The sequence below is a fragment of the Triturus cristatus genome, chromosome 4_1, assembly GCF_964204655.1.
Source record: "Triturus cristatus chromosome 4_1, aTriCri1.1, whole genome shotgun sequence".
Lineage (NCBI taxonomy): Eukaryota > Metazoa > Chordata > Amphibia > Caudata > Salamandridae > Triturus > Triturus cristatus.
Genome location: NC_140585.1, coordinates 119,265,036 through 119,287,140, shown reverse-complemented (window position 1 = coordinate 119,287,140; position 22,105 = coordinate 119,265,036). Strand labels below are relative to the sequence as shown.

Genomic DNA, 22,105 nt, shown 5'->3' with positions numbered 1-22,105 from the left:
TTCATAAATGATTACAAATCAGAAATTCCTAGCCAAAAATAATCTGCTTTAATAAGAAATGATTGATTAAAATAAATACCTATTTATCGATCTGTCTATCTATCTTTCTATCTATCTATGTATATGTATATATATATATATATATATATATATACAATCAGCTCACTTTACCATTTGTAGCTTATAACCATTTACCACCAGGGGTCACTACTAACAAAAAGCATCCACTCCACTTCTAAATCTAGCCCCTAGAGTTGAGCAGAAGCATAAGATTCCCCACTGCTTCATTCCATTTCCATTAGATTATAGATGTAAATTGTTTTTGATGGTATGGTCTGTGCAGATTGAAATATTCAGAGCATATTCTGACTTTTAGTTAACACATCTGTAAGCAATTTGGCCATCACTGAATTCAACGTTTATCTCAATCGTAATAGACAAGGATAATGACAAATATAGTTTACAATGTTATTAAGTACATCATTTTATTTAATTGTGTGAATAAAAGGAATCGTCTCCCCGTCGGGGAATTGAACCCCGGTCTCCCGCGTGACTGGCGGGGATACTGACCACTATACTAACGAGGACATATTGGCTTCAGTTCAACAGTGCTCACCTCCATGAGGTTAGGGCATGCCCTCAATCAATTCACAGTATTGTAATAGGCAGCTTTGCTTCCTTTGGTTAGGAGAAGTAATCTTTTTTCATAAATGATTACAAATCAGAAATTCCTAGCCAAAAATAATCTGCTTTAATAAGAAATGATTGATTAAAATAAATACCTATTTATCGATCTGTCTATCTATCTTTCTATCTATCTATGTATATGTATATATATATATATATATATATATATATATACAATCAGCTCACTTTACCATTTGCAGCTTATAACCATTTACCACCAGGGGTCACTACTAACAAAAAGCATCCACTCCACTTCTAAATCTAGCCCCTAGAGTTGAGCAGAAGCATAAGATTCCCCACTGCTTCATTCCATTTCCATTAGATTATAGATGTAAATTGTTTTTGATGGTATGGTCTGTGCAGATTGAAATATTCAGAGCATATTCTGACTTTTAGTTAACACATCTGTAAGCAATTTGGCCATCACTGAATTCAACGTTTATCTCAATCGTAATAGAGAAGGATAATGACAAATATAGTTTACAATGTTATTAAGTACATCATTTTATTTAATTGTGTGAATAAAAGGAATCGTCTCCCCGTCGGGGAATTGAACCCCGGTCTGCCGCGTGACAGGCGGGGATACTGACCACTATACTAACGAGGACATATTGGCTTCAGTTCAACAGTGCTCACCTCCATGAGGTTAGGGCATGCCCTCAATCAATTCACAGTATTGTAATAGGCAGCTTTGCTTCTTTTGGTTAGGAGAAGCAATCTTTTTTCATAAATGATTACAAATCAGAAATTCCTAGCCAAAAATAATCTGCTTTAATAAGAAATGATTGATTAAAATAAATACCTATTTATCGATCTGTCTATCTATCTTTCTATCTATCTATGTATATGTATATATATATATATATATATATATATACAATCAGCTCACTTTACCATTTGTAGCTTATAACCATTTACCACCAGGGGTCACTACTAACAAAAAGCATCCACTCCACTTCTAAATCTAGCCCCTAGAGTTGAGCAGAAGCATAAGATTCCCCACTGCTTCATTCCATTTCCATTAGATTATAGATGTAAATTGTTTTTGATGGTATGGTCTGTGCAGATTGAAATATTCAGAGCATATTCTGACTTTTAGTTAACACATCTGTAAGCAATTTGGCCATCACTGAATTCAACGTTTATCTCAATCGTAATAGACAAGGATAATGACAAATATAGTTTACAATGTTATTAAGTACATCATTTTATTTAATTGTGTGAATAAAAGGAATCGTCTCCCCGTCGGGGAATTGAACCCCGGTCTCCCGCGTGACAGGCGGGGATACTGACCACTATACTAACGAGGACATATTGGCTTCAGTTCAACAGTGCTCACCTCCATGAGGTTAGGGCATGCCCTCAATCAATTCACAGTATTGTAATAGGCAGCTTTGCTTCCTTTGGTTAGGAGAAGTAATCTTTTTTCATAAATGATTACAAATCAGAAATTCCTAGCCAAAAATAATCTGCTTTAATAAGAAATGATTGATTAAAATAAATACCTATTTATCGATCTGTCTATCTATCTTTCTATCTATCTATGTATATGTATATATATATATATATATATATATATATATATACAATCAGCTCACTTTACCATTTGCAGCTTATAACCATTTACCACCAGGGGTCACTACTAACAAAAAGCATCCACTCCACTTCTAAATCCAGCCCCTAGAGTTGAGCAGAAGCATAAGATTCCCCACTGCTTCATTCCATTTTCCATTAGATTACAGATGTAAATTGTTTTTGATGGTATGGTCTGTGCAGATTGAAATATTCAGAGCATATTCTGACTTTTAGTTAACACATCTGTAAGCAATTTGGCCATCACTGAATTCAACGTTTATCTCAATCGTAATAGAGAAGGATAATGACAAATATAGTTTACAATGTTATTAAGTACATCATTTTATTTAATTGTGTGAATAAAAGGAATCGTCTCCCCGTCGGGGAATTGAACCCCGGTCTCCCGCGTGACAGGCGGGAATACTGACCACTATACTAACGAGGACATATTGGCTTCAGTTCAACAGTGCTCACCTCCATGAGGTTAGGGCATGCCCTCAATCAATTCACAGTATTGTAATAGGCAGCTTTGCTTCTTTTGGTTAGGAGAAGCAATCTTTTTTCATAAATGATTACAAATCAGAAATTCCTAGCCAAAAATAATCTGCTTTAATAAGAAATGATTGATTAAAATAAATACCTATTTATCGATCTGTCTATCTATCTTTCTGTCTATCTATGTATATGTATATATATATATATATATATATATATACAATCAGCTCACTTTACCATTTGCAGCTTATAACCATTTACCACCAGGGGTCACTACTAACAAAAAGCATCCACTCCACTTCTAAATCTAGCCCCTAGAGTTGAGCAGAAGCATAAGATTCCCCACTGCTTCATTCCATTTCCATTAGATTATAGATGTAAATTGTTTTTGATGGTATGGTCTGTGCAGATTGAAATATTCAGAGCATATTCTGACTTTTAGTTAACACATCTGTAAGCAATTTGGCCATCACTGAATTCAACGTTTATCTCAATCGTAATAGAGAAGGATAATGACAAATATAGTTTACAATGTTATTAAGTACATCATTTTATTTAATTGTGTGAATAAAAGGAATCGTCTCCCCGTCGGGGAATTGAACCCCGGTCTGCCGCGTGACAGGCGGGGATACTGACCACTATACTAACGAGGACATATTGGCTTCAGTTCAACAGTGCTCACCTCCATGAGGTTAGGGCATGCCCTCAATCAATTCACAGTATTGTAATAGGCAGCTTTGCTTCTTTTGGTTAGGAGAAGCAATCTTTTTTCATAAATGATTACAAATCAGAAATTCCTAGCCAAAAATAATCTGCTTTAATAAGAAATGATTGATTAAAATAAATACCTATTTATCGATCTGTCTATCTATCTTTCTATCTATCTATGTATATGTATATATATATATATATATATATATATACAATCAGCTCACTTTACCATTTGTAGCTTATAACCATTTACCACCAGGGGTCACTACTAACAAAAAGCATCCACTCCACTTCTAAATCTAGCCCCTAGAGTTGAGCAGAAGCATAAGATTCCCCACTGCTTCATTCCATTTCCATTAGATTATAGATGTAAATTGTTTTTGATGGTATGGTCTGTGCAGATTGAAATATTCAGAGCATATTCTGACTTTTAGTTAACACATCTGTAAGCAATTTGGCCATCACTGAATTCAACGTTTATCTCAATCGTAATAGACAAGGATAATGACAAATATAGTTTACAATGTTATTAAGTACATCATTTTATTTAATTGTGTGAATAAAAGGAATCGTCTCCCCGTCGGGGAATTGAACCCCGGTCTCCCGCGTGACTGGCGGGGATACTGACCACTATACTAACGAGGACATATTGGCTTCAGTTCAACAGTGCTCACCTCCATGAGGTTAGGGCATGCCCTCAATCAATTCACAGTATTGTAATAGGCAGCTTTGCTTCCTTTGGTTAGGAGAAGTAATCTTTTTTCATAAATGATTACAAATCAGAAATTCCTAGCCAAAAATAATCTGCTTTAATAAGAAATGATTGATTAAAATAAATACCTATTTATCGATCTGTCTATCTATCTTTCTATCTATCTATGTATATGTATATATATATATATATATATATATATATATACAATCAGCTCACTTTACCATTTGCAGCTTATAACCATTTACCACCAGGGGTCACTACTAACAAAAAGCATCCACTCCACTTCTAAATCTAGCCCCTAGAGTTGAGCAGAAGCATAAGATTCCCCACTGCTTCATTCCATTTCCATTAGATTATAGATGTAAATTGTTTTTGATGGTATGGTCTGTGCAGATTGAAATATTCAGAGCATATTCTGACTTTTAGTTAACACATCTGTAAGCAATTTGGCCATCACTGAATTCAACGTTTATCTCAATCGTAATAGAGAAGGATAATGACAAATATAGTTTACAATGTTATTAAGTACATCATTTTATTTAATTGTGTGAATAAAAGGAATCGTCTCCCCGTCGGGGAATTGAACCCCGGTCTGCCGCGTGACAGGCGGGGATACTGACCACTATACTAACGAGGACATATTGGCTTCAGTTCAACAGTGCTCACCTCCATGAGGTTAGGGCATGCCCTCAATCAATTCACAGTATTGTAATAGGCAGCTTTGCTTCTTTTGGTTAGGAGAAGCAATCTTTTTTCATAAATGATTACAAATCAGAAATTCCTAGCCAAAAATAATCTGCTTTAATAAGAAATGATTGATTAAAATAAATACCTATTTATCGATCTGTCTATCTATCTTTCTATCTATCTATGTATATGTATATATATATATATATATATATATACAATCAGCTCACTTTACCATTTGTAGCTTATAACCATTTACCACCAGGGGTCACTACTAACAAAAAGCATCCACTCCACTTCTAAATCTAGCCCCTAGAGTTGAGCAGAAGCATAAGATTCCCCACTGCTTCATTCCATTTCCATTAGATTATAGATGTAAATTGTTTTTGATGGTATGGTCTGTGCAGATTGAAATATTCAGAGCATATTCTGACTTTTAGTTAACACATCTGTAAGCAATTTGGCCATCACTGAATTCAACGTTTATCTCAATCGTAATAGACAAGGATAATGACAAATATAGTTTACAATGTTATTAAGTACATCATTTTATTTAATTGTGTGAATAAAAGGAATCGTCTCCCCGTCGGGGAATTGAACCCCGGTCTCCCGCGTGACAGGCGGGGATACTGACCACTATACTAACGAGGACATATTGGCTTCAGTTCAACAGTGCTCACCTCCATGAGGTTAGGGCATGCCCTCAATCAATTCACAGTATTGTAATAGGCAGCTTTGCTTCCTTTGGTTAGGAGAAGTAATCTTTTTTCATAAATGATTACAAATCAGAAATTCCTAGCCAAAAATAATCTGCTTTAATAAGAAATGATTGATTAAAATAAATACCTATTTATCGATCTGTCTATCTATCTTTCTATCTATCTATGTATATGTATATATATATATATATATATATATATATATATACAATCAGCTCACTTTACCATTTGCAGCTTATAACCATTTACCACCAGGGGTCACTACTAACAAAAAGCATCCACTCCACTTCTAAATCCAGCCCCTAGAGTTGAGCAGAAGCATAAGATTCCCCACTGCTTCATTCCATTTTCCATTAGATTACAGATGTAAATTGTTTTTGATGGTATGGTCTGTGCAGATTGAAATATTCAGAGCATATTCTGACTTTTAGTTAACACATCTGTAAGCAATTTGGCCATCACTGAATTCAACGTTTATCTCAATCGTAATAGAGAAGGATAATGACAAATATAGTTTACAATGTTATTAAGTACATCATTTTATTTAATTGTGTGAATAAAAGGAATCGTCTCCCCGTCGGGGAATTGAACCCCGGTCTGCCGCGTGACAGGCGGGAATACTGACCACTATACTAACGAGGACATATTGGCTTCAGTTCAACAGTGCTCACCTCCATGAGGTTAGGGCATGCCCTCAATCAATTCACAGTATTGTAATAGGCAGCTTTGCTTCTTTTGGTTAGGAGAAGCAATCTTTTTTCATAAATGATTACAAATCAGAAATTCCTAGCCAAAAATAATCTGCTTTAATAAGAAATGATTGATTAAAATAAATACCTATTTATCGATCTGTCTATCTATCTTTCTATCTATCTATGTATATGTATATATATATATATATATATATATACAATCAGCTCACTTTACCATTTGCAGCTTATAACCATTTACCACCAGGGGTCACTACTAACAAAAAGCATCCACTCCACTTCTAAATCTAGCCCCTAGAGTTGAGCAGAAGCATAAGATTCCCCACTGCTTCATTCCATTTCCATTAGATTATAGATGTAAATTGTTTTTGATGGTATGGTCTGTGCAGATTGAAATATTCAGAGCATATTCTGACTTTTAGTTAACACATCTGTAAGCAATTTGGCCATCACTGAATTCAACGTTTATCTCAATCGTAATAGACAAGGATAATGACAAATATAGTTTACAATGTTATTAAGTACATCATTTTATTTAATTGTGTGAATAAAAGGAATCGTCTCCCCGTCGGGGAATTGAACCCCGGTCTCCCGCGTGACTGGCGGGGATACTGACCACTATACTAACGAGGACATATTGGCTTCAGTTCAACAGTGCTCACCTCCATGAGGTTAGGGCATGCCCTCAATCAATTCACAGTATTGTAATAGGCAGCTTTGCTTCCTTTGGTTAGGAGAAGCAATCTTTTTTCATAAATGATTACAAATCAGAAATTCCTAGCCAAAAATAATCTGCTTTAATAAGAAATGATTGATTAAAATAAATACCTATCTATCGATCTGTCTATCTATCTTTCTATCTATCTATGTATATGTATATATATATATATATATATATATATATATACTATCAGCTCACTTTACCATTTGCAGCTTATAACCATTTACCACCAGGGGTCACTACTAACAAAAAGCATCCACTCCACTTCTAAATCTAGCCCCTAGAGTTGAGCAGAAGCATAAGATTCCCCACTGCTTCATTCCATTTCCATTAGATTATAGATGTAAATTGTTTTTGATGGTATGGTCTGTGCAGATTGAAATATTCAGAGCATATTCTGACTTTTAGTTAACACATCTGTAAGCAATTTGGCCATCACTGAATTCAACGTTTATCTCAATCGTAATAGAGAAGGATAATGACAAATATAGTTTACAATGTTATTAAGTACATCATTTTATTTAATTGTGTGAATAAAAGGAATCGTCTCCCCGTCGGGGAATTGAACCCCGGTCTCCCGCGTGACAGGCGGGGATACTGACCACTATACTAACGAGGACATATTGGCTTCAGTTCAACAGTGCTCACCTCCATGAGGTTAGGGCATGCCCTCAATCAATTCACAGTATTGTAATAGGCAGCTTTGCTTCTTTTGGTTAGGAGAAGCAATCTTTTTTCATAAATGATTACAAATCAGAAATTCCTAGCCAAAAATAATCTGCTTTAATAAGAAATGATTGATTAAAATAAATACCTATTTATCGATCTGTCTATCTATCTTTCTATCTATCTATGTATATGTATATATATATATATATATATATATATATACAATCAGCTCACTTTACCATTTGCAGCTTATAACCATTTACCACCAGGGGTCACTACTAACAAAAAGCATCCACTCCACTTCTAAATCTAGCCCCTAGAGTTGAGCAGAAGCATAAGATTCCCCACTGCTTCATTCCATTTCCATTAGATTATAGATGTAAATTGTTTTTGATGGTATGGTCTGTGCAGATTGAAATATTCAGAGCATATTCTGACTTTTAGTTAACACATCAGTAAGCAATTTGGCCATCACTGAATTCAACGTTTATCTCAATCGTAATAGAGAAGGATAATGACAAATATAGTTTACAATGTTATTAAGTACATCATTTTATTTAATTGTGTGAATAAAAGGAATCGTCTCCCCGTCGGGGAATTGAACCCCGGTCTCCCGCGTGACAGGCGGGGATACTGACCACTATACTAACGAGGACATATTGGCTTCAGTTCAACAGTGCTCACCTCCATGAGGTTAGGGCATGCCCTCAATCAATTCACAGTATTGTAATAGGCAGCTTTGCTTCTTTTGGTTAGGAGAAGCAATCTTTTTTCATAAATGATTACAAATCAGAAATTCCTAGCCAAAAATAATCTGCTTTAATAAGAAATGATTGATTAAAATAAATACCTATTTATCGATCTGTCTATCTATCTTTCTATCTATCTATGTATATGTATATATATATATATATATATATATATATACAATCAGCTCACTTTACCATTTGCAGCTTATAACCATTTACCACCAGGGGTCACTACTAACAAAAAGCATCCACTCCACTTCTAAATCCAGCCCCTAGAGTTGAGCAGAAGCATAAGATTCCCCACTGCTTCATTCCATTTTCCATTAGATTACAGATGTAAATTGTTTTTGATGGTATGGTCTGTGCAGATTGAAATATTCAGAGCATATTCTGACTTTTAGTTAACACATCTGTAAGCAATTTGGCCATCACTGAATTCAACGTTTATCTCAATCGTAATAGAGAAGGATAATGACAAATATAGTTTACAATGTTATTAAGTACATCATTTTATTTAATTGTGTGAATAAAAGGAATCGTCTCCCCGACGGGGAATTGAACCCCGGTCTGCCGCTTGACAGGCGGGGATACTGACCACTATACTAACGAGGACATATTTGCTTCAGTTCAACAGTGCTCACCTCCATGAGGTTAGGGCATGCCCTCAATCAATTCACAGTATTGTAATAGGCAGCTTTGCTTCTTTTGGTTAGGAGAAGCAATCTTTTTTCATAAATGATTACAAATCAGAAATTCCTAGCCAAAAATAATCTGCTTTAATAAGAAATGATTGATTAAAATAAATACCTATTTATCGATCTGTCTATCTATCTTTCTATCTATCTATGTATATGTATATATATATATATATATATATATACAATCAGCTCACTTTACCATTTGCAGCTTATAACCATTTACCACCAGGGGTCACTACTAACAAAAAGCATCCACTCCACTTCTAAATCTAGCCCCTAGAGTTGAGCAGAAGCATAAGATTCCCCACTGCTTCATTCCATTTCCATTAGATTATAGATGTAAATTGTTTTTGATGGTATGGTCTGTGCAGATTGAAATATTCAGAGCATATTCTGACTTTTAGTTAACACATCTGTAAGCAATTTGGCCATCACTGAATTCAACGTTTATCTCAATCGTAATAGAGAAGGATAATGACAAATATAGTTTACAATGTTATTAAGTACATCATTTTATTTAATTGTGTGAATAAAAGGAATCGTCTCCCCGTCGGGGAATTGAACCCCGGTCTCCCGCGTGACAGGCGGGGATACTGACCACTATACTAACGAGGACATATTGGCTTCAGTTCAACAGTGCTCACCTCCATGAGGTTAGGGCATGCCCTCAATCAATTCACAGTATTGTAATAGGCAGCTTTGCTTCTTTTGGTTAGGAGAAGCAATCTTTTTTCATAAATGATTACAAATCAGAAATTCCTAGCCAAAAATAATCTGCTTTAATAAGAAATGATTGATTAAAATAAATACCTATTTATCGATCTGTCTATCTATCTTTCTATCTATCTATGTATATGTATATATATATATATATATATATATATATATACAATCAGCTCACTTTACCATTTGCAGCTTATAACCATTTACCACCAGGGGTCACTACTAACAAAAAGCATCCACTCCACTTCTAAATCTAGCCCCTAGAGTTGAGCAGAAGCATAAGATTCCCCACTGCTTCATTCCATTTCCATTAGATTATAGATGTAAATTGTTTTTGATGGTATGGTCTGTGCAGATTGAAATATTCAGAGCATATTCTGACTTTTAGTTAACACATCAGTAAGCAATTTGGCCATCACTGAATTCAACGTTTATCTCAATCGTAATAGACAAGGATAATGACAAATATAGTTTACAATGTTATTAAGTACATCATTTTATTTAATTGTGTGAATAAAAGGAATCGTCTCCCCGTCGGGGAATTGAACCCCGGTCTCCCGCGTGACAGGCGGGGATACTGACCACTATACTAACGAGGACATATTGGCTTCAGTTCAACAGTGCTCACCTCCATGAGGTTAGGGCATGCCCTCAATCAATTCACAGTATTGTAATAGGCAGCTTTGCTTCTTTTGGTTAGGAGAAGCAATCTTTTTTCATAAATGATTACAAATCAGAAATTCCTAGCCAAAAATAATCTGCTTTAATAAGAAATGATTGATTAAAATAAATACCTATTTATCGATCTGTCTATCTATCTTTCTATCTATCTATGTATATGTATATATATATATATATATATATATATATATATATACAATCAGCTCACTTTACCATTTGCAGCTTATAACCATTTACCACCAGGGGTCACTACTAACAAAAAGCATCCACTCCACTTCTAAATCCAGCCCCTAGAGTTGAGCAGAAGCATAAGATTCCCCACTGCTTCATTCCATTTTCCATTAGATTACAGATGTAAATTGTTTTTGATGGTATGGTCTGTGCAGATTGAAATATTCAGAGCATATTCTGACTTTTAGTTAACACATCTGTAAGCAATTTGGCCATCACTGAATTCAACGTTTATCTCAATCGTAATAGAGAAGGATAATGACAAATATAGTTTACAATGTTATTAAGTACATCATTTTATTTAATTGTGTGAATAAAAGGAATCGTCTCCCCGACGGGGAATTGAACCCCGTTCTGCCGCTTGACAGGCGGGGATACTGACCACTATACTAACGAGGACATATTTGCTTCAGTTCAACAGTGCTCACCTCCATGAGGTTAGGGCATGCCCTCAATCAATTCACAGTATTGTAATAGGCAGCTTTGCTTCTTTTGGTTAGGAGAAGCAATCTTTTTTCATAAATGATTACAAATCAGAAATTCCTAGCCAAAAATAATCTGCTTTAATAAGAAATGATTGATTAAAATAAATACCTATTTATCGATCTGTCTATCTATCTTTCTATCTATCTATGTATATGTATATATATATATATATATATACAATCAGCTCACTTTACCATTTGCAGCTTATAACCATTTACCACCAGGGGTCACTACTAACAAAAAGCATCCACTCCACTTCTAAATCTAGCCCCTAGAGTTGAGCAGAAGCATAAGATTCCCCACTGCTTCATTCCATTTCCATTAGATTATAGATGTAAATTGTTTTTGATGGTATGGTCTGTGCAGATTGAAATATTCAGAGCATATTCTGACTTTTAGTTAACACATCTGTAAGCAATTTGGCCATCACTGAATTCAACGTTTATCTCAATCGTAATAGACAAGGATAATGACAAATATAGTTTACAATGTTATTAAGTACATCATTTTATTTAATTGTGTGAATAAAAGGAATCGTCTCCCCGTCGGGGAATTGAACCCCGGTCTCCCGCGTGACAGGCGGGGATACTGACCACTATACTAACGAGGACATATTGGCTTCAGTTCAACAGTGCTCACCTCCATGAGGTTAGGGCATGCCCTCAATCAATTCACAGTATTGTAATAGGCAGCTTTGCTTCCTTTGGTTAGGAGAAGCAATCTTTTTTCATAAATGATTACAAATCAGAAATTCCTAGCCAAAAATAATCTGCTTTAATAAGAAATGATTGATTAAAATAAATACCTATCTATCGATCTGTCTATCTATCTTTCTATCTATCTATGTATATGTATATATATATATATATATATATATATATATATATATATACTATCAGCTCACTTTACCATTTGCAGCTTATAACCATTTACCACCAGGGGTCACTACTAACAAAAAGCATCCACTCCACTTCTAAATCTAGCCCCTAGAGTTGAGCAGAAGCATAAGATTCCCCACTGCTTCATTCCATTTCCATTAGATTATAGATGTAAATTTTTTTTGATGGTATGGTCTGTGCAGATTGAAATATTCAGAGCATATTCTGACTTTTAGTTAACACATCTGTAAGCAATTTGGCCATCACTGAATTCAACGTTTATCTCAATCGTAATAGACAAGGATAATGACAAATATAGTTTACAATGTTATTAAGTACATCATTTTATTTAATTGTGTGAATAAAAGGAATCGTCTCCCCGTCGGGGAATTGAACCCCGGTCTCCCGCGTGACAGGCGGGGATACTGACCACTATACTAACGAGGACATATTGTCTTCAGTTCAACAGTGCTCACCTTCATGAGGTTAGGGCATGCCCTCAATCAATTCACAGTATTGTAATAGGCAGCTTTGCTTCTTTTGGTTAGGAGAAGTAATCTTTTTTCATAAATGATTACAAATCAGAAATTCCTAGCCAAAAATAATCTGCTTTAATAAGAAATGATTGATTAAAATAAATACCTATTTATCGATCTGTCTATCTATCTTTCTATCTATCTATGTATATGTATATATATATATATATATATATATATATATATATACAATCAGCTCACTTTACCATTTGCAGCTTATAACCATTTACCACCAGGGGTCACTACTAACAAAAAGCATCCACTCCACTTCTAAATCCAGCCCCTAGAGTTGAGCAGAAGCATAAGATTCCCCACTGCTTCATTCCATTTTCCATTAGATTACAGATGTAAATTGTTTTTGATGGTATGGTCTGTGCAGATTGAAATATTCAGAGCATATTCTGACTTTTAGTTAACACATCTGTAAGCAATTTGGCCATCACTGAATTCAACGTTTATCTCAATCGTAATAGAGAAGGATAATGACAAATATAGTTTACAATGTTATTAAGTACATCATTTTATTTAATTGTGTGAATAAAAGGAATCGTCTCCCCGTCGGGGAATTGAACCCCGGTCTGCCGCGTGACAGGCGGGGATACTGACCACTATACTAACGAGGACATATTGGCTTCAGTTCAACAGTGCTCACCTCCATGAGGTTAGGGCATGCCCTCAATCAATTCACAGTATTGTAATAGGCAGCTTTGCTTCTTTTGGTTAGGAGAAGCAATCTTTTTTCATAAATGATTACAAATCAGAAATTCCTAGCCAAAAATAATCTGCTTTAATAAGAAATGATTGATTAAAATAAATACCTATTTATCGATCTGTCTATCTATCTTTCTATCTATCTATGTATATGTATATATATATATATATATATACAATCAGCTCACTTTACCATTTGCAGCTTATAACCATTTACCACCAGGGGTCACTACTAACAAAAAGCATCCACTCCACTTCTAAATCTAGCCCCTAGAGTTGAGCAGAAGCATAAGATTCCCCACTGCTTCATTCCATTTCCATTAGATTATAGATGTAAATTTTTTTTGATGGTATGGTCTGTGCAGATTGAAATATTCAGAGCATATTCTGACTTTTAGTTAACACATCTGTAAGCAATTTGGCCATCACTGAATTCAACGTTTATCTCAATCGTAATAGACAAGGATAATGACAAATATAGTTTACAATGTTATTAAGTACATCATTTTATTTAATTGTGTGAATAAAAGGAATCGTCTCCCCGTCGGGGAATTGAACCCCGGTCTCCCGCGTGACAGGCGGGGATACTGACCACTATACTAACGAGGACATATTGGCTTCAGTTCAACAGTGCTCACCTTCATGAGGTTAGGGCATGCCCTCAATCAATTCACAGTATTGTAATAGGCAGCTTTGCTTCTTTTGGTTAGGAGAAGCAATCTTTTTTCATAAATGATTACAAATCAGAAATTCCTAGCCAAAAATAATCTGCTTTAATAAGAAATGATTGATTCAAATAAATACCTATCTATCGATCTGTCTATCTATCTTTCTATCTATCTATGTATATGTATATATATATATATATATATATATATATACTATCAGCTCACTTTACCATTTGCAGCTTATAACCATTTACCACCAGGGGTCACTACTAACAAAAAGCATCCACTCCACTTCTAAATCTAGCCCCTAGAGTTGAGCAGAAGCATAAGATTCCCCACTGCTTCATTCCATTTCCATTAGATTATAGATGTAAATTGTTTTTGATGGTATGGTCTGTGCAGATTGAAATATTCAGAGCATATTCTGACTTTTAGTTAACACATCTGTAAGCAATTTGGCCATCACTGAATTCAACGTTTATCTCAATCGTAATAGACAAGGATAATGACAAATATAGTTTACAATGTTATTAAGTACATCATTTTATTTAATTGTGTGAATAAAAGGAATCGTCTCCCCGTCGGGGAATTGAACCCCGGTCTCCCGCGTGACAGGCGGGGATACTGACCACTATACTAACGAGGACATATTGGCTTCAGTTCAACAGTGCTCACCTCCATGAGGTTAGGGCATGCCCTCAATCAATTCACAGTATTGTAATAGGCAGCTTTGCTTCCTTTGGTTAGGAGAAGCAATCTTTTTTCATAAATGATTACAAATCAGAAATTCCTAGCCAAAAATAATCTGCTTTAATAAGAAATGATTGATTAAAATAAATACCTATCTATCGATCTGTCTATCTATCTTTCTATCTATCTATGTATATGTATATATATATATATATATATATATATATATATACTATCAGCTCACTTTACCATTTGCAGCTTATAACCATTTACCACCAGGGGTCACTACTAACAAAAAGCATCCACTCCACTTCTAAATCTAGCCCCTAGAGTTGAGCAGAAGCATAAGATTCCCCACTGCTTCATTCCATTTCCATTAGATTATAGATGTAAATTTTTTTTGATGGTATGGTCTGTGCAGATTGAAATATTCAGAGCATATTCTGACTTTTAGTTAACACATCTGTAAGCAATTTGGCCATCACTGAATTCAACGTTTATCTCAATCGTAATAGACAAGGATAATGACAAATATAGTTTACAATGTTATTAAGTACATCATTTTATTTAATTGTGTGAATAAAAGGAATCGTCTCCCCGTCGGGGAATTGAACCCCGGTCTCCCGCGTGACAGGCGGGGATACTGACCACTATACTAACGAGGACATATTGTCTTCAGTTCAACAGTGCTCACCTTCATGAGGTTAGGGCATGCCCTCAATCAATTCACAGTATTGTAATAGGCAGCTTTGCTTCTTTTGGTTAGGAGAAGTAATCTTTTTTCATAAATGATTACAAATCAGAAATTCCTAGCCAAAAATAATCTGCTTTAATAAGAAATGATTGATTAAAATAAATACCTATTTATCGATCTGTCTATCTATCTTTCTATCTATCTATGTATATGTATATATATATATATATATATATATATATATATACAATCAGCTCACTTTACCATTTGCAGCTTATAACCATTTACCACCAGGGGTCACTACTAACAAAAAGCATCCACTCCACTTCTAAATCCAGCCCCTAGAGTTGAGCAGAAGCATAAGATTCCCCACTGCTTCATTCCATTTTCCATTAGATTACAGATGTAAATTGTTTTTGATGGTATGGTCTGTGCAGATTGAAATATTCAGAGCATATTCTGACTTTTAGTTAACACATCTGTAAGCAATTTGGCCATCACTGAATTCAACGTTTATCTCAATCGTAATAGAGAAGGATAATGACAAATATAGTTTACAATGTTATTAAGTACATCATTTTATTTAATTGTGTGAATAAAAGGAATCGTCTCCCCGTCGGGGAATTGAACCCCGGTCTGCCGCGTGACAGGCGGGGATACTGACCACTATACTAACGAGGACATATTGGCTTCAGTTCAACAGTGCTCACCTCCATGAGGTTAGGGCATGCCCTCAATCAATTCACAGTATTGTAATAGGCAGCTTTGCTTCCTTTGGTTAGGAGAAGCAATCTTTTTTCATAAATGATTACAAATCAGAAATTCCTAGCCAAAAATAATCTGCTTTAATAAGAAATGATTGATTAAAATAAATACCTATCTATCGATCTGTCTATCTATCTTTCTATCTATCTATGTATATGTATATATATATATATATATATATATATATATATACTATCAGCTCACTTTACCATTTGCAGCTTATAACCATTTACCACCAGGGGTCACTACTAACAAAAAGCATCCACTCCACTTCTAAATCTAGCCCCTAGAGTTGAGCAGAAGCATAAGATTCCCCACTGCTTCATTCCATTTCCATTAGATTATAGATGTAAATTTTTTTTGATGGTATGGTCTGTGCAGATTGAAATATTCAGAGCATATTCTGACTTTTAGTTAACACATCTGTAAGCAATTTGGCCATCACTGAATTCAACGTTTATCTCAATCGTAATAGACAAGGATAATGACAAATATAGTTTACAATGTTATTAAGTACATCATTTTATTTAATTGTGTGAATAAAAGGAATCGTCTCCCCGTCGGGGAATTGAACCCCGGTCTCCCGCGTGACAGGCGGGGATACTGACCACTATACTAACGAGGACATATTGTCTTCAGTTCAACAGTGCTCACCTTCATGAGGTTAGGGCATGCCCTCAATCAATTCACAGTATTGTAATAGGCAGCTTTGCTTCTTTTGGTTAGGAGAAGTAATCTTTTTTCATAAATGATTACAAATCAGAAATTCCTAGCCAAAAATAATCTGCTTTAATAAGAAATGATTGATTAAAATAAATACCTATTTATCGATCTGTCTATCTATCTTTCTATCTATCTATGTATATGTATATATATATATATATATATATATATATATATACAATCAGCTCACTTTACCATTTGCAGCTTATAACCATTTACCACCAGGGGTCACTACTAACAAAAAGCATCCACTCCACTTCTAAATCCAGCCCCTAGAGTTGAGCAGAAGCATAAGATTCCCCACTGCTTCATTCCATTTTCCATTAGATTACAGATGTAAATTGTTTTTGATGGTATGGTCTGTGCAGATTGAAATATTCAGAGCATATTCTGACTTTTAGTTAACACATCTGTAAGCAATTTGGCCATCACTGAATTCAACGTTTATCTCAATCGTAATAGAGAAGGATAATGACAAATATAGTTTACAATGTTATTAAGTACATCATTTTATTTAATTGTGTGAATAAAAGGAATCGTCTCCCCGTCGGGGAATTGAACCCCGGTCTGCCGCGTGACAGGCGGGGATACTGACCACTATACTAACGAGGACATATTGGCTTCAGTTCAACAGTGCTCACCTCCATGAGGTTAGGGCATGCCCTCAATCAATTCACAGTATTGTAATAGGCAGCTTTGCTTCCTTTGGTTAGGAGAAGCAATCTTTTTTCATAAATGATTACAAATCAGAAATTCCTAGCCAAAAATAATCTGCTTTAATAAGAAATGATTGATTAAAATAAATACCTATCTATCGATCTGTCTATCTATCTTTCTATCTATCTATGTATATGTATATATATATATATATATATATATATATATATATATATACTATCAGCTCACTTTACCATTTGCAGCTTATAACCATTTACCACCAGGGGTCACTACTAACAAAAAGCATCCACTCCACTTCTAAATCTAGCCCCTAGAGTTGAGCAGAAGCATAAGATTCCCCACTGCTTCATTCCATTTCCATTAGATTATAGATGTAAATTTTTTTTGATGGTATGGTCTGTGCAGATTGAAATATTCAGAGCATATTCTGACTTTTAGTTAACACATCTGTAAGCAATTTGGCCATCACTGAATTCAACGTTTATCTCAATCGTAATAGACAAGGATAATGACAAATATAGTTTACAATGTTATTAAGTACATCATTTTATTTAATTGTGTGAATAAAAGGAATCGTCTCCCCGTCGGGGAATTGAACCCCGGTCTCCCGCGTGACAGGCGGGGATACTGACCACTATACTAACGAGGACATATTGTCTTCAGTTCAACAGTGCTCACCTTCATGAGGTTAGGGCATGCCCTCAATCAATTCACAGTATTGTAATAGGCAGCTTTGCTTCTTTTGGTTAGGAGAAGTAATCTTTTTTCATAAATGATTACAAATCAGAAATTCCTAGCCAAAAATAATCTGCTTTAATAAGAAATGATTGATTAAAATAAATACCTATTTATCGATCTGTCTATCTATCTTTCTATCTATCTATGTATATGTATATATATATATATATATATATATATATATATATACAATCAGCTCACTTTACCATTTGCAGCTTATAACCATTTACCACCAGGGGTCACTACTAACAAAACGCATCCACTCCACTTCTAAATCCAGCCCCTAGAGTTGAGCAGAAGCATAAGATTCCCCACTGCTTCATTCCATTTTCCATTAGATTACAGATGTAAATTGTTTTTGATGGTATGGTCTGTGCAGATTGAAATATTCAGAGCATTTTCTGACTTTTAGTTAACACATCTGTAAGCAATTTGGCCATCACTGAATTCAACGTTTATCTCAATCGTAATAGAGAAGGATAATGACAAATATAGTTTACAATGTTATTAAGTACATCATTTTATTTAATTGTGTGAATAAAAGGAATCGTCTCCCCGTCGGGGAATTGAGCCCCGGTCTGCCGCGTGACAGGCGGGGATACTGACCACTATACTAACGAGGACATATTGGCTTCAGTTCAACAGTGCTCACCTCCATGAGGTTAGGGCATGCCCTCAATCAATTCACAGTATTGTAATAGGCAGCTTTGCTTCTTTTGGTTAGGAGAAGCAATCTTTTTTCATAAATGATTACAAATCAGAAATTCCTAGCCAAAAATAATCTGCTTTAATAAGAAATGATTGATTAAAATAAATACCTATTTATCGATCTGTCTATCTATCTTTCTATCTATCTATGTATATGTATATATATATATATATATATACAATCAGCTCACTTTACCATTTGCAGCTTATAACCATTTACCACCAGGGGTCACTACTAACAAAAAGCATCCACTCCACTTCTAAATCTAGCCCCTAGAGTTGAGCAGAAGCATAAGATTCCCCACTGCTTCATTCCATTTCCATTAGATTATAGATGTAAATTGTTTTTGATGGTATGGTCTGTGCAGATTGAAATATTCAGAGCATATTCTGACTTTTAGTTAACACATCTGTAAGCAATTTGGCCATCACTGAATTCAACGTTTATCTCAATCGTAATAGACAAGGATAATGACAAATATAGTTTACAATGTTATTAAGTACATCATTTTATTTAATTGTGTGAATAAAAGGAATCGTCTCCCCGTCGGGGAATTGAACCCCGGTCTCCCGCGTGACAGGCGGGGATACTGACCACTATACTAACGAGGACATATTGGCTTCAGTTCAACAGTGCTCACCTCCATGAGGTTAGGGCATGCCCTCAATCAATTCACAGTATTGTAATAGGCAGCTTTGCTTCCTTTGGTTAGGAGAAGCAATCTTTTTTCATAAATGATTACAAATCAGAAATTCCTAGCCAAAAATAATCTGCTTTAATAAGAAATGATTGATTAAAATAAATACCTATCTATCGATCTGTCTATCTATCTTTCTATCTATCTATGTATATGTATATATATATATATATATATATATATATATATACTATCAGCTCACTTTACCATTTGCAGCTTATAACCATTTACCACCAGGGGTCACTACTAACAAAAAGCATCCACTCCACTTCTAAATCTAGCCCCTAGAGTTGAGCAGAAGCATAAGATTCCCCACTGCTTCATTCCATTTCCATTAGATTATAGATGTAAATTTTTTTTGATGGTATGGTCTGTGCAGATTGAAATATTCAGAGCATATTCTGACTTTTAGTTAACACATCTGTAAGCAATTTGGCCATCACTGAATTCAACGTTTATCTCAATCGTAATAGACAAGGATAATGACAAATATAGTTTACAATGTTATTAAGTACATCATTTTATTTAATTGTGTGAATAAAAGGAATCGTCTCCCCGTCGGGGAATTGAACCCCGGTCTCCCGCGTGACAGGCGAGGATACTGACCACTATACTAACGAGGACATATTGGCTTCAGTTCAACAGTGCTCACCTTCATGAGGTTAGGGCATGCCCTCAATCAATTCACAGTATTGTAATAGGCAGCTTTGCTTCTTTTGGTTAGGAGAAGTAATCTTTTTTCATAAATGATTACAAATCAGAAATTCCTAGCTAAAAATAATCTGCTTTAATAAGAAATGATTGATTAAAATAAATACCTATTTATCGATCTGTCTATCTATCTTTCTATCTATCTATGTATATATATATATATATATATATATATATATATATATATACAATCAGCTCACTTTACCATTTGCAGCTTATAACCATTTACCACCAGGGGTCACTACTAACAAAAAGCATCCACTCCACTTCTAAATCTAGCCCCTAGAGTTGAGCAGAAGCATAAGATTCCCCACTGCTTCATTCCATTTCCATTAGATTATAGATGTAAATTGTTTTTGATGGTATGGTCTGTGCAGATTGAAATATTCAGAGCATATTCTGACTTTTAGTTAACACATCTGTAAGCAATTTGGCCATCACTGAATTCAACGTTTATCTCAATCGTAATAGAGAAGGATAATGACAAATATAGTTTACAATGTTATTAAGTACATCATTTTATTTAATTGTGTGAATAAAAGGAATCGTCTCCCCGTCGGGGAATTGAACCCCGGTCTCCCGCGTGACAGGCGGGGATACTGACCACTATACTAACGAGGACATATTGGCTTCAGTTCAACAGTGCTCACCTCCATGAGGTTAGGGCATGCCCTCAATCAATTCACAGTATTGTAATAGGCAGCTTTGCTTCTTTTGGTTAGGAGAAGTAATCTTTTTTCATAAATGATTACAAATCAGAAATTCCTAGCTAAAAATAATCTGCTTTAATAAGAAATGATTGATTAAAATAAATACCTATTTATCGATCTGTCTATCTATCTTTCTATCTATCTATGTATATATATATATATATATATATATATATATATATATATACAATCAGCTCACTTTACCATTTGCAGCTTATAACCATTTACCACCAGGGGTCACTACTAACAAAAAGCATCCACTCCACTTCTAAATCTAGCCCCTAGAGTTGAGCAGAAGCATAAGATTCCCCACTGCTTCATTCCATTTCCATTAGATTATAGATGTAAATTGTTTTTGATGGTATGGTCTGTGCAGATTGAAATATTCAGAGCATATTCTGACTTTTAGTTAACACATCTGTAAGCAATTTGGTCATCACTGAATTCAACGTTTATCTCAATCGTAATAGAGAAGGATAATGACAAATATAGTTTACAATGTTATTAAGTACATCATTTTATTTAATTGTGTGAATAAAAGGAATCGTCTCCCCGTCGGGGAATTGAACCCCGGTCTCCCGCGTGACAGGCGGGGATACTGACCACTATACTAACGAGGACATATTGGCTTCAGTTCAACAGTGCTCACCTCCATGAGGTTAGGGCATGCCCTCAATCAATTCACAGTATTGTAATAGGCAGCTTTGCTTCTTTTGGTTAGGAGAAGTAATCTTTTTTCATAAATGATTACAAATCAGAAATTCCTAGCTAAAAATAATCTGCTTTAATAAGAAATGATTGATTAAAATAAATACCTATTTATCGATCTGTCTATCTATCTTTCTATCTATCTATGTATATATATATATATATATATATATATATATATATATATATATATACTATCAGCTCACTTTACCATTTGCAGCTTATAACCATT

General features: G+C 34.8%; 1 non-coding gene across 1 annotated transcript; it reads right to left on the bottom strand.

Moving 5' to 3' along the window:
- Window positions 1–2,635: 2,635 nt before the first annotated feature.
- Window positions 2,636–2,707, bottom strand: TRNAD-GUC (transfer RNA aspartic acid (anticodon GUC)). The gene has a single exon. It is a non-coding gene; the product is annotated as a tRNA-Asp (tRNA).
- Window positions 2,708–22,105: the final 19,398 nt, after the last annotated feature.